Below are 18,008 nucleotides of genomic sequence, written 5' to 3' on the forward strand. Positions count from 1 at the left end.
AAGATTCTCTCTCTTTCTCTCTCTCTGCCCCTCCCCCATCATTCATGTGTGCTCTCACTCTCTCTCTCAAAAAAACACAAAAAACCCAAAAACCAAAACAACAACACAACTGTACACCAACAAATTATTTTTCTCTTTCTCCAATTTTTTATTTAAATTCCAGTTAACATACAGTGTAATATTAGTGCACCAACAAATTAGATAACCAAGCAGAAATGGACAAAATCCTTGAAACACAGAAATTATCTAAACTGACTCAAAGAAATAGAATATTTCAACAGATCTACAAAAAGTAAAGAGATTAAATCAGTAATCAAAAACATCCCAACAAAGAAAAGTCCTGGACCAGATCACTATACAAGTGAATTCCACCAAACATTTAATGAAGAATTAACACCAATGCTTCTTCTCAAGCTTCCAAAAAATTAAGAGGGGGAAACACTCCCTAACTTATAAGGCCAACATTATTCTGATACCAAAGCCAGATAAAAAAAGTCACATGAAAAGAAAATTATAGGTCAATGTTCTTTGTGAATATAGATGCAAAAATCCTCAACAAAATATTAGCAAATAGAATTCAACAGCATATTAAAAGGTTTGTTCACCATGACCGAATAGAATTTACCCCAGCAATGCAAGAGTGAGAAGGAAATCAACCAATGTAATCCATCCCATTAATAAAATGAAAAAACTCACATGATCATCCCAATTTATGCAGAAAAGGTATTTAACAAAATCCAACAACCTTCATGATAAAAATGCTCAGAAAACTAGGAACAGAGGGAAAATTCCTCAACATGACGGTATACATGAAAAAAACTACAGCTAACATTGTCCTCAGTGGTGAAAGACTGAAAGCTTTTCCTCTAAGGTCAGAAAAAGACAGAAGACTTGCTTTCACAGTTACCATTCAGCATTGTACTTGAAGTTCTACCCCAGAGCTATAAAGCAAGAAAAGGAAATAAAGGGCATCCACAATGGAAAGGAAATTGTAAAAGTATGTTTTTGGAGCTGACATGATCCTATATATAAAAGGATTCACAAAAAAATTCACAAACACTAATAAGGCTAATAATACATGAATTCAGCAAAATTGCAGGGAAAATCAGTACCCCAAATCAATTGTGTATCTATGGAACAGGAATGACCAATACAAATAGGAAATTAGGAAACTCCTTCCATTTATAATAGTACCTACAAGAGGAAAATATTTAGTAATAAATCTAACCGAGGTGAAATATTTGTATGCTGAAAACTAAAACACATTGTGGAGAAAATTAAAGATGACCTAAATAAGTGGAAAGATAACTCATGTTCAAAAGAAAACAAAAAGACTTAACATTGTTAAGATGTCAATACTACCCAAAGAGATACACAGATTCAATGCAATTAAAATTCCAACAGCCTTTTTTTTTTTTTCCAGAAATGGAAAAGCCAATCCCTAAATTCATATGGAATTACAAAGGGCCCCAAATAGCCAAAACAATCCTAAGAAGAATAAAGTTGGAGGACTCATATTACCCAACTTCACAATTTATTACAGTGCTACATTAGTTATAACAGTATGGCAGTGACATAAGGACAGACATACAGACCAATGGAATAGAATAGAGAGCCTAGAAATAAACCCTTACATATATGGTCAATCAATTTTCAGCAAGGATGCCAAGACCATTTAAGGAGAAGGACACCCTGAAAAACTGGAAAAGAAGGCAACATTTCCTAACTCATTTTATGATGCCAGAATTGTCCTAATACTAAAATCAGACACACATACTACAAGAAAGAAAAACAAAACAAAAAGACTACAGACCAGTATCCCTTATGAAAATGGATGCAAACATACTGAAAAGACTAGCAACAGACATTTCTCCAAAGAAGATACATAAATGGCTAATAAACACATGAAAAATGGTCAACATAATTAGTCATCAAAAATGCAAATCAAAACCACAATGAGATCACTGCTGAGATGGCTATAACAGGAAAATTTTAAAAAGGGAAAATAAGTGTCAGTGACATTGTGGAGAAAATGGAACCCTTTGTGCCATGCTTATGGGAATGTAAAATGGTACAGCCCTTGTGGAAACCAGTATTTTGATTCTTCAAGAGGTTAAATACAGAACTACCATATTTTTCAGCAGTTCCACTTCTAGATATATACTCAAAAGAATTGAAAGCAGGGACTCAAACAGATAATTAATCACTGACATTTATGGTGACAGCATTATTCACAGTAGCCAAAAAGGACGAAAAACAATCCAAATATCCATCAACACATGAATTGATAAACAAAATGTGGCATTATACATACAATGGAATATTATTCAGCCTTGAAAGGAATAGAATTCTGATACATACTACAATATTTATGGACCTTGGAAACATACTGAGGTAAGCCATACACAAAAGGACAAATATTGTATGATTCCATTTATATGAGGTACCTAGAGTAGGGAAATTTATAAAGACATGAAGTAGAATAAGAGGTCACCGGCAGCGGGGGGCAGGGTGGAAGGAGGAGTTATTGTTTAATTGAATAGTTATTTGGAATGATGAAAAATTTCTAGAAATGGAGTGCTGAGGAATGCACAGCAGTGTGAATGTATTTAATACTATTGTACATTTAAAAATGGTTAAAATGGTAAACTTTATATATTATATATCCTATAATAAAAAGAAAAAAAACCTCAATATGTAATACATAGCCTTCTTGTTCTAAGGAAATTGGATGTTATGTCTTTGTTTCTAAAAGAAGTAAGGCAAAAGGGAGAAACCCATGCAAATTATCCAAGTCTCATATAAGATAATATATATTTCATGGTAATTTTCAGAGTGCCACAAACCACACCTGCTAGCTTTTGTCTCTTGGAACTGAGCTAACTTATCTCTGTTGGAACCCACCAGTAGACAAGTTAAGGGAAATTACACACTAAGACCAGAATGGGACATGTCAAGAAAAGACAGGACCATGTCTGTAAGTACTCACCAATTACATTGAGAAGAACCTGATTTTTTGGAAGGGTGGCAGGTCCTAACATGTAAACAAATTCCTTAATTATTTGTGGTTTTATTTCTCCTTTAAAAATTATTTTTGTAAGAATAATAGTCTCATATAGGATTACTCATTGATAATTAGTCAATACTTATGTGAGAAAAAAACATTTGTTGATGACTGTAGGTTGCTAATTACATAATGATTTAAATTCTGGAATTGATATGGAATATACAAACCCATTTCCTCATTGTAAATCTTAGGAGAATTGAGACACTGAAAGACCCAAGACATAGATGCAGGAAATGTTCAGAGAACATGTGAATTCTTATAATAATTGAGTGAATCAGTAGTTTGTAGTATGGTCCTGGACCAGCAACATCAGCACCTCGCAACCTGGGATAAATGCAAACTCTCAGGACATTGTTCCTGGCAGAGAGGAACATCTGAACAAAGGCCTGGTAGCTGGAGAGGCTGGGTTTTAGGGAGGGAAAGAAGTTCTATTGTGTTGATGTAGTTTGGGGTGGTTGGGAGAGCATTCATCAAGGCAGAGAGGGGAGGGGTTGGAGCCTAAAGTATCTTTTCTGACATATTAGGGGTTTGGATGTCATCCTAAGAGCAACAGGGAATGTGGAAACAAAGGAGCACCTTCTTCATGCCCCAGGGACAAACTGGGTCATTAATAAGGGAACAAATGCTGGGCATGGCTATGGCATACTGAAGAATGGACCACCCCTAGAAGGCATCCTTGCAGGAATCCAGCCTCTACCAGGGTCTTCTAGTTTCTCCACAGGAGAAAAGGCCAGAGCTGTTTTTAAATTGTTTACATTCTCCGTGGTGGAATTTTTTTGTTGTTGGTTTGTTTTGTTTTACAAACCCTTTGGGGACCCTCAACCTATGCCTCTAGGCTGAAGGTGGACTCCCAGGAAGTTGGAGAGAGAACTGAGGGTCTCTGGTTGGGGAGAGAACTGAGGGTCTTGGTTCTATAAGCCATTTAGTTATACTTCCATATATCAGACACAACATACACCCAGTGCAAATAGAGGGAATATGGATAAATTACTATTACTCATGACTGTACAAAGGCTGTATATTTTGAAAAGGTTTCCTTTTACTAAAACATGAAAGCTAATCAGTGATCACTTGAGCCCCCAGGAGACATACAAGAAGACAGATTCACAGGTGCCTAAATGCAGAGGATTGAGAGCAATCTTGATGGCCCTGCTGAGGACCCCACCTTTCACAGGCAGTGCTAGAGTTGTCAGTTTACATTTGTTTATGTAATTTTTGCAAGAATGCCAGTCTCCCCACTGGAATGCAAAAATATTCACAAATCATGTCTGACATCTTAATAAAAAATAAATGGTAATATACAGAAACAAGAGGATATAACCCAAATCAGAAGAAAAACCAATCACTTAAAATGGGCACAGAATAAAAGTAAAAGTAGAAGACATTAAAACAGAATAATGTATTCCATATGTCTAAGAAGCAAGGAGAAAGACTGAACAAGTTAAGTAGTAACATGAAAGACCTAAGGAAGACCCTAGTCTAACTAAAAGAGATAAAAGCTATCATTTATGGTAAATGGGATGGGACTAAGGGTAAAGTGGACATTGCAGAAGAAAAGTTTAGGAACCTGGATGATGTAGCAGTAGAAACTTTTTGAAATGAAACTGAGAGAAAAAACAAAAAACAGTTATCAATGAGCAGTGAGACAACTTCAAAGGAACTAATATACATATTTAACTGAAGGCGCTGAAAGAGAGGTAGAGGGACAGAAAATCACTGGAAGAAATAATGCCTGAAATGTTTCCAAATTGTTGGAAACTATAAACCTACAGAACAAAGAAGTATAAGAAAATTTGGTGGAATAGGAGGATGCTGAGCTCGTCCTGCCTCATGTTTTCAACTAGGTATCATCCACATCCAAGTCAATAAACGTGATCTGAAGACTGGCAGAACAAACTTCACAACTAAATACAGAGAAGAAGCTGCATCTGAAAGCTTAGGAAGGTCAGAAAGGCGCAGGGAGGCTGCCTGAAGGAGGCAGGGAGCTGCATTTGCAGAGAGGGTGGAGAAACAGGCCCTCACACCAGGGAGCTCACATGGGGAAGACTAAGCCCCATAGCATTTGGCTTTAAAAACCACAGGGCCTGAATTCTGTGAGTGTGTAAAATCAGTGGGACTTGAAACCTGGAGCTTTGGAGGTCAGCTGACTCAGCACTAGGGGAGCCAGGAAGGTAAGTGATAGCTGGGTCCCTGCCCTTAAAAAAACAACAGACTGCATGGAGAGGCAACATAAAAATGGCAGTTTACACAACACTGGGGGCAAACAGGAGACAGATCTATTCATATTGATTTCAGAGCATGTTGGGGGACTTCTCCAAAAACAAGGGAGCTAGCAGGTGCCATTTTCCTCCCCAGCCCCCCACCCCTCATAAGCACAGAGCCACCTGCGCGGTTAGGGCTGCACAGACATTTGCTACCTAACCCACTAGCAGTGTGCCAAACCCATGGGTTCTCCTGAGGACGTGCACGTTCCAAGCCTGCTAGCCTAGGCCCTGGGCTCAGGGCACATTTGTTCAAGCCTTGAGCGCCCAGCCCAGCCATCGAGAGCATAGCTGCCACCACGCACGCCACACACACGTGCTGTGCCACAGCCAGTTGTGTGCCCCCTGCCACCCTTGCGTTTTACCCAGCCCAACACCCCAAGCCAGCATTGCATGCTGTGCCTAGCCGAACACCCACAGGTGCCATTGCACACCCTGCCCAGTCACCCCCACCAGCCACCTTCATGGGCCACGACCAGCCATGCGCTCCCCATCAACTATGTGCACTGTGCCCAGCCACCGAGTGCGTAGCTGCTGCCATGCACTACACCCAGCCACCAGGCAGAGCCCAACCACTGCACCGCACAGAGCAGCCTGCTCCAGCCAGGGTTGTGTGCTGTGCTCAGCCTTGTGCCCCAGCCATCACGGCACTTCAGGGGGTCCTCATCTAACTAGTGGCCTAGGGCCGATTTAGCTAATACGGCCACCCTGCTCCCAGGTTCCCAGGTGGGCACTACCCCCAAGAGCTGGCCTGACTGGGTCCCACTAACACCACAGAGAACAAGCATGGCCAAAACAGGCAGAGGCTCAGTGTAGACAATAGCACTGAAAGGAAAAGTGACTCAGACACAGCAGTAGGGTGTAAGCAACACACATAGGATACTCTCCTGAAGTGCCAAGGTTCTGGACAGGGGACACTGCAAGCACTCCAGGACCTCTTCATAAAGTCACTACTTTCAAGAGTGGAAGACACAGCTGACTTTTTTTTTTTTTTTTTTAGCTGATTTTCTTAACACACAGAAACAGACACAGAGAAGCAGACGAAATGAGGAGACAGAGAAATTTATCTCAAATGAAAGAATAGAACATGACTACAGCCAGAGATCAAAGCAAAAACAGATATAATTAACATGCCTGATATAGAATTTAAAGCAATGATCATAAGGATACTCACTGGACTTGAGATAAGAGTGGAAGATATGAGTGAGATCCTTAATATAGAGATAAGGAATAACATAGCAGAGATAAAGGACACAATAAATGAAATGAGAAATGTAGTTGATGGAATGAACAGTGAGATGGAAGAAGGAGAGGAATGAATTAGTGACCTGGAAGGCAGAGTAATGGAAAGTAATCAAGCTGAATAGAAGAGAGAAAAGAATAGACTTAGGGAACTCAGTGACTCCATCAAACATAACATTTGTATTATAGGAGTCCCAGAAGAAGAAGAAGAGAGAGAGAGGGGGGCAGAAAATTTATATGAAGAAATCATAGCTGAAAATTTCTTTAATCTGGGGAAGGAAATAGATATCCAGATCCAGGAGGCACAGAGAACCACCAATAAAATCAATAAAAGCAGATGCACAACAAGACATACCATAATTAAATGCAAGATACAGTGATAAAAAAATTTAAAAGCAAAAGAAGTCATTAATTTACAAGGGAAACCCCATAAGGCTAGCAGGGGGTTTTTCAGGAGAAACTTTGCAAGCCAGAAGAGAGTGGCATGATATATTCATAGTGCTGAATGGGAAAAATCTGCAGCCAAGAAATACTCTATCCAGCAAGGCTATCATTCGGAATAGAAGGAGAGATAAAAGAGTTTTCCCAAAACTAGGGGAGTTTATGACAACTAAATTAGCTCTGCAAGAAATATTAAAAGGGATGCTTTGAGGGGAAAGGAGAGACCAAAAGTGACAGTATCGAGGTAGGAAACACAAAAGCAGTAAAAATGAATATTTCTGTAAAAAATCATTCAAGGAAATCACCAAAAAGGTCATAAAATATGATAACATATATCTAAAACATGGGGAGGGGAGGAGAAAAGAATCAGTTTGAACTTAAATGACCATCAACTTAATATAGACTCTTACATGCAGAAGAGCTTATATATAAACCTGGTAGTAACCATATATCAAAAAGCACTAATAAATATGCAAAGAACAAAGAGAAAGAAATCCAAATATATCACTAAAGAAAATCAGCACAACATGAAAGAGAGAAAAACAAAAAGGATCTGAGAAAATCTACAGAAACAACCACAAAACAAGTAATAAAATGGTAATAAATATATATCCATCAATAATTACTCTGAATGTAAATAGGCTAAATGCTCCAATCAAAAGATATAGGGTTAAAGAATGGATATAAAAACAAGACCCATCTATATACTGCCTACAAGAGACCATTTAGACCTAAAGACACCTGCAGATTGGAAGTAGAAGATGGGGCGTGCCTGGGTGGCTTAGTCGGTTAAGCCTCCGACCCTTTTAAAAAATTTTTTTACTTAAATTCAATTAGTTAACATACAGTGTATTATTAGTTTCAGGGGTAGAATTTAGTGATTTATCACTTGCATATAACACCCAGTGCTCATTACACCAAGTGCCCTCCTTTATGACCATCACCCAATTACCCCATACCCCCACCCATCTCCCCTCTAGCAACCCTCAGGTTGTTTCCTAGAGTTAAGAGTCTCTTATGGTTTGCCTCCCTCTCTGGTTTTATCTTACTTTATTTTTCCTTCCCTTCTCCTATGTTCAACTGGTTTGTTTCTTAAATTCCACATATGAGTGAAATCATATGGTATTTTTCTTTCTCTGACTGACTGACTTCACTTAGCATAATACCCTCTAGTTCCATCCACATCATTGCAAATGGCAAGATTTCATTCTTTTTGATGGCTGAGTAATATTCGTGTGTGTGTGTGTGTGTGTGTGTGTGTGTGTGTACCACATCTTTATCTATTCATCTGTCAATGGACATCTGGGCTCTTTTCATATTTTGGCTCTTGTGGACATTGCTGCTATAAATATTGGGGTGCAGGTGCCCCTTCGAATCACTGTTTGTATCCTTTGGATAAATACCTAGCAGTGCAATTGCTGGGTCATATGGTAGTTCTATTTTCAACTTTTTGAGGAACCTCCATACTGTTTTCCAGAGTGGCTGCACCAGTTTGCATTCCCACCAACAGTGTAAGAGGGTCCCCCTTTCTCTGTATCCTTGCCAACATCTGTTGTTTTCTGAGTTGTTAATTTTAGCCATTCTGACTGGTGTGAGGTGGTATCTCACTGTGGTTTTGATTTGTATTTCCCTGACACGGAGTGATATTGAGCATTTTTTCATGTGTCTGTTAGAGGCCTCCAACTCTTGATCTCAGCTCAGGTCTTGATCTCAGGGTTGTGAGGTCAAGTCCCACACTGGGCTCTGCCCTGGGTGTGGAGCCTACATTAAACAAAAGAAGAAGAAAGAAAAAAAGAGAAAATGAGAGGATGGAGAAACATCCATCATAAAAATGGATGTCAAAAGAAAGCTGGAGCAGCAATACTTATTTTGGACACTTTAAAACAAAGACTGTAACAAGTGACAAAGAAGGACAATATATAATAATAAGGAGGACAATCCAAGAAGAAGATATAAAACTGTAAATATTTATGCACTCAACATAGGAGCACTCAAACACATAAAACAGTTTATAACAATCATAAAGGAACTAATCAATAATAATACAATAGTAGGGGACAACAACAGCCAAATTATAGAAAGAACCTGAATGTCCATCAACTGATGAATGGATAAAGAAGATGTGATATATATATGCAATGGAATATTACTCAGCCATAAAAAAGAATGAAATCTTGCCATTTGCAATGACATGGATAGAGCTAGAAAGTATTATGCTAAGTGAACTAAGTCCGAGAAAGACAAATACCATATGATTTCACTCATATGTGGAATTTAAGAAACAAAACAAATGAACATAGCGGGGGAAAGAGAGGAAAACCAAGAAACAGACTCTTAGGTATAGAGAACAAACTGATGGTTACTGGAAGGGAGGTGGGCTGTGGGGATGAGTTAAATAGTTGATGGATATTACAAAGGGCACTTGTGATGAACACCGGGTGTTTTATGTATGTATGAATCACTAAATTCTACACCTGAAACTAATACTACATTGTATGCTAATTGGAATTTAAATAAAAACTTGGAGAAAAAAAAGATTTAAAAAATAAATTAATTCAATTTCTTATTTTAAAAAACACTCACCGTGATTAAGTGGGGTTTATTCCTAGGTTGCAAGAGTGGTTCAGCATTTGTAAATCAATCAATGTGATGGTGAGTGAGTGGCCAAGCCTTTAGAGCTTGTCTCTTACTTGGTTGACTGATCACATCGAAACATCACATCAGTAAGGGAAAGGATAAAAAACATATGATCATTTCAATAGATACAGAAAAAGCATTTGACAAAATACAACATCTATTCATGAAAAAAACCCTCAACAAAATAGACTTAGAGGGAACATACCTCAACACAATAAAGATCATCTATGAAAAACCCAGAGCTGGGCACCTGGGTGGCTCAGATGGTTAAGCGTCTGCCTTCGGCTGAGGTCATGATCCCGGGGTCCTGGGATCGGAGTTCCGCATCGGGCTCCCTGCTGTTTGGGGAGCCTGCTTCTCCCTCTGCCTCTGCCTCTCTCTCTCTGTCTATCATGAATAAATAAATAAAATCTTTAAAAAAAGAAAAGAAAAACCCAGAGCTAATATCCTTAATGGGGAAAAACAGAACTTTTCCCCTAAGTCAGGAAAAAGACAAAGATGTCCACTCTTCACCACTTCTATTCAACATAGTACTGGAAGTCCCAGCCACAGCAATCAGACAACAAAAAGAAATCAAAGGAATCCAAACTGGTAGGGAAGAAGTAAAATTTTCACTGTTTGCAGATGACATGATACTATAGAAAACCTGAGAGACTCCACTAAAAAATTGCTAGAACTGATTCATTTCCCAGTTTGATGCAACATGTAGCCTAATGCCCAGTAATTGTCAATGGAATGTGAATGGAAGTGATGTATGTGTACAAGTGAATATGACTACAGGTCTTCCTCGATTTATGATGGGGTTCCATCCTGATATCCATCAAATGTGTTTAGTACACCTAACCCATCCCATAACATAGCTTAGCCTGGATTACCTTAAACATGCTCAGTACACTTACATTAGCCTACAGTTGGGCAAAATCATCAAATACAAAGACTATTTCATAATAAAGTGTTGAATATCTCATGCATTTATTGAGTATTGTACTGAAAGTGAAAAACAGAATGGTTGTAAGTGTACTGTGGTTTACCCGCACGATTGCACGGCTGACTGGGAGCCGTGACTCGCTGCTGCTGCCCAGCATCAGGAGAGAGCGTCATACTGCAATATCGCTAGCCCAGGAAAAGATCCAAACTCAAAATTCAAAGGCCACCTTCTACCGAATGCATACTGCTTTCACACCAGTATAAAGTGGAAGAATCCAAAGCTGAACCACTGTAAGCTAGGGGCCGTCTGTCCTCCCCTGCTCTCCTATTCCTCTTGGCCACTTGGATGATGCCAGGGCAAACTTAAAGCAACATACTGACAACAGAACGCACCTGGATCCCTGAATAAATAGGTGGTACAGAGTACCCCTGCTGACCCACATTAACCATGTCATAAATGAGAAAAAAACTCTTATTAATTTGTTAACTGACGTAGAATTGGGAGTTTATCTTTTACAGCAAGGTAGCATTAACTTAGCCTAACTTGTATATCAAAGGAATAGCAAGATCATGCAACTTCCTCAGTCAGGAGGCTAGTGAGTGGCCAAGCATTTAGAGCTTGTCTCTTACTCAGTATACCACCTCCCAACCCTAATAAAGACGAAGAGTGCGATGGGGTGGAAAGACAAGGGAAACAACTGGGAGTGCTCCATGACCAACCAAGACTCCGGGAAGGCCACAAAAGAAGCTGCCCATGGAATTTCAGACAGGTGATCCCCTGGTAGTCTGTGAGTTGCCATGAAACCCATTGCCAGGACACCCACCTGCCAGACTCTCAGCCACCTACCTGTATAGGTGCTTTTGGAGAGGCCTCTCTTCACTGTCCATAGTTCCTGCCCATGTTCCACTAGGTAGGTCAGCTCTGGTTTGGGAACAGGATGCCCTGTGCATGCAGAAAGAAATGGGGCATGGGTATGTAGGTAAGGACAAAAGGAAAAGTCTCAAGTATACAGGAGTATACACCTTTCACATGCCACCATGAAACTGCAGAAAGGAAATGACTCCTTCCAGAAGGTGTTCCCTAATGAAGCCAGTAGGATTCCACCTCCCCGTGGATCAGAACTACCTGGAGATGTCTGTTAAACCAAATGTGAGTTAAACCAAATCTCTGGGCATAAGGACAGAACACAGGGAGTCTGTAAAGCTCCCCAGGTGATTCTGGTGCCCAAGGATGGCTAAAAAACACTGGACTGAATCAACTGTTGAATGGCATCGACTGATAGTTGTCCGAGGTGGGCCGTGACCTAAAACCGCTACCCATTCTGAAGAAAAAGCCTTTAATCCAAGTTGGGAAGACAGAGCTGAAGGTGGGGACCTGCTGCCCTACTTGCCGCTGTAGCATCCCATGGCGACTTTGAGGATACTGGCCTGATGGCCTGGACCAAGGACAGAAAGTGAACAGACACGCCTGGGTTGGCACCTACCAGGCCAGGAGCCAGCATCACCTCAGGGCTTCTCATCAGGTGAAGTCATTTTCAGGGGTGAAATCAGTATGAGGAGGTTTTCTGGTACATGCACCCAAGCATGTTTTGCCAAATGTGAAGGCTTAAAGACAGGAGGACTCTGGAGAGAATCCAGTGACTAAGGCACCACAACCCACAGAAACTCCTAGAAAATCCTATACTGCAGGCCAGAATGTATCCAGTTGTCCTGCAGCAAATGCTCACTGATGTTTGCTAGATGCCTGGAACTGAGCCCCATGATGGGGCAGTGTCAAAGTTAAATCAGAGCTTCCTTCATCTCGGTCATGGAACTGAGCTCCCTGTCCCCACAGGGACTTGGCTCCTCCTGTTGGTCCCTCCATCTGGAATACTATTCCCCACGCATCTCCTTTCAACAACTAATCACAATGGTCACAAGCTAACACCATTTACTGCATTGATGACTGACCTCCTGGGAGAGACAATGTGGACACAAGGCCGGGAGAGCCCTGTCATGGTGACCATTTGGACATCTGGGAAAAGAGAGACCTCAGGCGTCCATTCAGTTCATATACAGACCAATTTCTGGGTAAATTGGCCATTTAAAGTTTCGGTGGGAGAATAGTTGGGACTTACTGATCTAGTACATGTAACAAGTACATGTGTCATACTTGCTTGTTCCTAGTTCTATTCTAAGCACTTCACCACTATTAGGTCACTTGGGCTAAGTGAAAGGTTACTATAAAAATACAATAAAATCAAAATAACTGTATTAAGTCCCCGGAAGCTCACGCTGTGTCCTCAAGGCTAGGTGTCCTACAGCTATTCTTTCTGAAGGGGAAATTAGCTAAGAGACACAGGAGAGCTAAAGATGCAGCACCAAGCCCAGACTCTTCCAACAACAATTAGAAGGCAGGAAAGAGGAAGGAAAAAGGAAGAGCTTTCTTAGATCCCCATCAACGCCATTGATGATGTGTCTGTGCACCCTCTAAAATGATCTCCCTTAGCAGCAGAGAAGCAAGGCATAGGCCTTAGGAGATAAGGGAAAACTGCAGACACCAGGAGCCAAAGAAGCCATTTAGCCGAGATTGTGCTGCTTAGAAAAATACCAGTAGCACTGATGTCAAATATCTTCCTGTCTGTCTGATTCACCCACTTCTTGGAGAACTCACAGGTCCTGCTTACTGGGCTATGAGGACATTTGATCCAACCAAACTGAACCAATCACTTTACCTATTATGGAGATCTGGAATAAGGACTTCAGACTGAGGACAGCTTTTACTGGAAACTTGGGTAAGAATGTTGAGAATTGTTTCTTATACAGCAATCCCTATTGTACACAAAGGGATGCCAGTAACAGGTTAGAACAGAATATGCTGAGGTTGTGGAGAGACAGGAAGGTGGGTCCCAGAGGCCTTCTCAATCAGCCATGCTTAGAGAGAAAGGATGGAATGAAAGCCTGTGGGTACCACTCTGGAGAGCATTGAATCCTTACCCAGTGGGACCAGGAGCCCAGAGTCTCCAGCATCACCTCCAGATATAAGATTCCTTGGGCCAGGTCCAGATATCTCCATTCTCAGTGAAGGTCACAGCCATGTCTTTAAATGATACCAGTGCCTGGAAGATGAGATGAGAGCCTATTGCTTGGTCACCAGCAGAAGTCCAGAAAGACCTGAACCCCTGAGTATCTCCTGAGAACCTAGCTCTGTACTGGGCTCAGGAGGGAAGCAGATGATGCCTCTGACAGAATAAAAGATATGGGAGAGAAAAGCCTCCTGTGTAGGTAGCCATTGGAGAAAGATATAAAACAATGATAATCTCGTGTGGGCAGTGAGGAGCAGAGAGTAAGCGCTCTGGGATATTGGAAGAGCAGGGAAAAGTAATTCAAATAATGGGAGCAGCAACAGCAGAGCCTCTCTGGTCTGCACTGTGTGCCTGCATCTGGGGCTTCAGATGCTGTGTTAATGCAACTAAAAGTCTGTAGGTCTAGAGTGGTTTTTTTTTCAAGTTTTAATTTATATTTTAGTTAACATACAGTGTGGTATAAGTTTCAGGTGTAGAATTTAGTGATTCATCACTTACATACAACACCCAGTGTTGACCACCACAAGTGCTCTCCTTAATACACATCATCCATTTAACCCAACCCCCCTCCCCTCCCCTCCAGCAACCCTCAGTTTGTTCTCTACAGTTAAGAGTCTGTTTTTTGAAGAAAAACGAAGAGTCTGTGTTCTGGTTTGCCTCTCTCTCCCCTCCCCCATGTTAATCTGTTTTGTTTCTTAAATTCCACACATGAGTGAAATCATATGGTACTTGTCTTCTCTGACTGACTTATTTTACATAATACTCTGTAGCTACATTCACACTGTTGCGAATGGCAAGTTTTCATTCTTTTTTATGGCTGAGTAATATTCCATTGGGGATATATATAAAATATATAGCAAAAAAAAATATAAAAATATATAAAATATCTATCTCATATATATATATATATATGTATATATATATATAATATCTATCTCACATCTTCTTCATTCATCAATAGATGGGTATTTGGGATCTTTCCTTAATTTGGCTATTGTTGATAATGCTGCTATAAATATCAGGGTGCATGTATCCCTTCAAATTAATATTTCTGTATCCTTTGGGTAAATACCTAGTAGTGCGATTGCTGGATCATAGGGTAGTTTTCTTTCTAACTTTTTGTAGAACCTCCATACTGTTTTCCAGAGTAGCCGCATCAGCTTGCATTCCTTCCAAAAGTGTAAAGAGGGTTCCCCTTCCTCCACATTTTGCCAACACCTGTTGTTTCCTGTGTTGTTAATTTTAGCCATCTGACAGGTGTGAAGTGATATCTCATTGTAGTTTTGATTTGTATTTCCCAGATGATGAGTGATGTTGAGCATCTTTTCATGTGAATGTTGGCCATCTGTATGTCTTCTATGGAAAAATGTCTATTCATGCCTTCCCAATTTTTATATGGATTATTTGTTTTTGGGCGTTGAGTTTTTAAAGTTCTTTATATATTTTGGATACTAACTCTTTATTGGATGTGTCATTTGCAAATAACTTCTCCCATTCTGAAGGTTGCCTTTTAGTTTTGGTGATGGATTCCTTCGCTGACAGAAGCTTTTTATCTTGATGAAGTCCCAACAGTTTATTTTTGCTTTTGTTTCCCTTGCCTCAGGAGATATATCTAGTAAGAAATTGCTATGGCCCATGTCAAAGAGGTTACTGCCTGTGCTCTCCTCTAGGATTCTGAGGGTTTCAGGTCTCACATTTAGGTCTTTCATCCATTTTGAATTTATTTTTGTGTATGCTGTAAGAAAGTGGTCCAGTGTCATTCCTTTGCATGTTGCCGTCCAGTTTTCCCGACACCATTGTTAAAGAGACTGTCTTTTTTCCATTGGATATTCTTTCTGCTTTGTTGAAGATTTGTTGACCATATAGTTGTGGATTCATTTCTGGGTTTTCTTTTCTGTTCCTTCGATCTATGTGTCTGTTTTTGTGTCAGTACCATACTGTCTTGATCACTATAGCTTTGTAATATAACTTGAAGTCCAGAATTGTGATGCCTCCAGCTTTGCTTTTCTTTTTCAGGATTGCTTTGGCTATTCAGGGTCTTTTGTGGTTCCATACAAATTTTAGGATTGTTTGTTCTAACTCTTTGAAAAATGGTGGTGGTATTTTGATAGGGATTGCATTAAGTGGGTAGATTGCTTTGGGTAGTATAGACATTTTAACAATATTTGTTCTTCCAATCCATGAGCATGGAATATTTTTCCATTTCTTTGTGTCATCTTCAATTTCTTTCATAAGTGTCCTATAGTTTTCAGAGTACAAATCTTTTACTTCTTTGGTTAGGTTTATTCCTAGGTATCTTATCATTTTTGGTGCAGTTGTAAATGGGTCAATTCTTTGATTTCTCTTTCTGTTGCTTCATTATCGGTATCAGTACAAGGAGATTTCTGTACATTGATTTTGTATCCTGTGATCTTACTGAATTCACTTGTCAGTTCTAGTAATTTTTTGGTGGAGTCTTTTGGGTTTTCTATATAGAGTATCATGTTATCTGCAAATAGTGGAAGTTTGACTTCTTCCTTGCCAATCTGGATGTCTTTTATTTCCTTTTGTCGTCCGATTGCTGTGACTAGGACTTTCAGTACTATGTTAAATAACAGTGGTGAGAGTGGACATCCCTGTTTTGTTCCTGACCATACAGGAAAAGCTCTCAGTTTTCCCCCATTGAGAATGATACTAGCTGCGGGTTTTTCATATATGGTCTTTATTATGTTGAGGTATGTTCCCTCTATCCCTACTTTGTGGAGGAGGGTTTTTATCATGAATGGATGTTGTACTTTGTCAAATGCTTTTTCTGCATCTATTGAGAGGATCTTATGGTTCTTTTATTAATGTGGTATATCATATTGGTTGATTTGTGAATATCGAACCACTCTTGCAACCCTGGAATAAATCCCATTTGATTGTGGTGAGTGATTCTTTTAATGTACTGTTGGATTTGATTTGCTAGTATTTTGTTGAGAAGTTTTGCATCCGTGTTCATCAGTTGGCCTGTAATTCTCCTTTTTAGTGGGGTCTTTGTCTGGTTTTGGAATCAGTGTAATGCTGGCCTCATAGAATGAATTTGGAAGTTTTCCTTCCATTTCTATTTTTTGGAATAGTTTGAGAAGAATAGGTACTAACTCTTCTTTAAATCTTTGATAAAATTCTGCTGTGAAGCCATCTGGACCTCGATTTTTGTTTTTTTGGGAGATTTTTGATTGCTGATTCAATCCTTTTTTTTTTTTTTTAAGTTAGGGGTTTATATACCTTTTTTAAAAAAATATTTATTTATTTGACAGAGAGAGATATAGCGAGAGAGGGAACACAAGGAGGGGGAGTGGGAGAGGGAGAAGCAGCCTTCCCGCTGAGCAGGGAGCCCGATGTCGGGCTTGATCCCAGGACCCTGGGATCATGACCTGAGCCGAAGGTGGATGCTTAACGACTGAGCCACCCAGGCACCCCTACTGATTCAATTCTATACTAGTTATTGGTCTGTTCAAGGTTTCTATTTCTTCCTGTTTCAGTTTTGGTAGTGTATATGTTTCTAGGAATTTATCCATTTCTTCCAGATTGTCTGATATGGTGGCATATAATTTTTCATAATATTCTCTTGTAATTGTTTGTATTTCTGTGGTGTTGGTTTCTCCTTATTTCTCCTCCTTCATTTGTGATTTTATTCATTTGGGTCATTTCTCTTTTCTTTTTGATAAGTCTGGCTAGGAGTTTATCAATTTTAGTAATTCTTTCAAAGAATCAGCTCTTAGTTTTGTTGATCTGTTCTACTGTTTTTTGTTTCTAGATCACTTCTTTCTGCTTTAATCTTTACTATGTCCCTTCTTCTGCTGGCTTTAAGCTTCATTTATTGTTCTTTTTCTAGCTCCTTCAGGTGTAAGGTTAGATTGTTTGAGATTTTTCTTGCTTCTTGAGGTAGGCCTGTATTGCTATATACTTCCCTCTTAGGACCACTTTTGCTGCATCCCAAAGGTTTTGGACTGGCGTGTTTTCACTTTCACTTGTTTCCATGTTGTTGTTGTTTTTTTAATTTCTTCTTTAATTTCCTGGTTAACCCATTCATTCTTTAGTAGGATGTTCTTTAACTTCCATGTATTTGTGGTCTTTCCAAATTTTTTCATGTGGTTGACTTCAAGTTTCATAGCATTGTGGCTAGAAAATATGCATGGTATGATCTCAATCTTTTTGTACTTGTTGAGGCCTGATTTGTGACACAGTATATGATCTATTTTGGAGAATGTTCCGTGTGCACTGGAAAAGAATGTATATTCTGCAACTTTAGGCCGAAATGCTCTGAATATATCTGTGAAGTCCATCTGGTCCAGTTCGTCATTCAAAGCCATTGTTTCCTTGTTGATTTTCTGCTTAGATGATCTG

Source organism: Phoca vitulina, unplaced genomic scaffold (genome assembly GCF_004348235.1).
Source record: "Phoca vitulina isolate PV1807 unplaced genomic scaffold, GSC_HSeal_1.0 scaffold58, whole genome shotgun sequence".
Taxonomy (NCBI): Eukaryota; Metazoa; Chordata; class Mammalia; order Carnivora; family Phocidae; genus Phoca; species Phoca vitulina.